Here is an 835-nt window from a genome sequence, read left to right as displayed (position 1 = left end):
AGATAAAGGCTTATTTTTATCCCCTAAACCTTTTTCTAGCTGAAAGTATAGTGATCCGAAAATTATAGGGATCAAAATTTACCTTTTCGAAAATTTCTCACTTTCGTAAAACGTTAAATTGTATCTGAAATTTTCGGCAAAAAAAAAACTGAAGCCTTAATCATTTCGAACAGACTCAAGTTACCCTAGGATAACCAAACAGACAAAAATTTTATAGCGCCACTTAGAATGCATTTCTAGAGATCTAAAAGTACTCTGGATAGCCTAAAAACTGTTTTCAATGTATGTAGGAGGAAAAGTCGTTGGGTGCCCCTGTTTACTGGTGTTGTTATGATCGACCTGCGCAAAGCTTTCGACGTTGTAAACCATAAACTGCTGCTCAAGAAACTTCAGGTATATGGCTTGAACACTAACTCCCTCAAATGGTTCCAAAGTTACCTCAACGGAGGGTATCAAAAGGTATGTGTTGACGGTAAGCTATCTGAACCGCTCGTTATTCACTCCGGTGTACTGCAGGGGAGTATTCTTGGTCCTGCTCTTTTTCTGCTCGTCATAAATGATCTGCCTCTAGTACTGAAGAATAATATTGGCATTCATGCTGATGACCCGACCCTTTATGCATCTGCACACCTTAGTTGAAGTCGAGGAGAAAATTAGACCTTACATTGACGCAGTATCGATGTGGGCAAAGTAAAATAAAATGAAAATGCATCCAGCAAGGACAAAGTAAAGTATAATCTCAAGCAGACAAAAACTTGCAAATTCAGCAAAACAATCTCTTGACCTTTCAGTTGACGGCAGGCAACTCACTAAGGTTGAGTCAGAGCTTGTGTCT

The sequence above is a fragment of the Porites lutea genome, chromosome 2 (assembly GCF_958299795.1).
Source record: "Porites lutea chromosome 2, jaPorLute2.1, whole genome shotgun sequence".
NCBI classification, from domain to species: Eukaryota; Metazoa; Cnidaria; class Anthozoa; order Scleractinia; family Poritidae; genus Porites; species Porites lutea.
Note: the sequence above shows the minus strand (reverse complement) of the source record.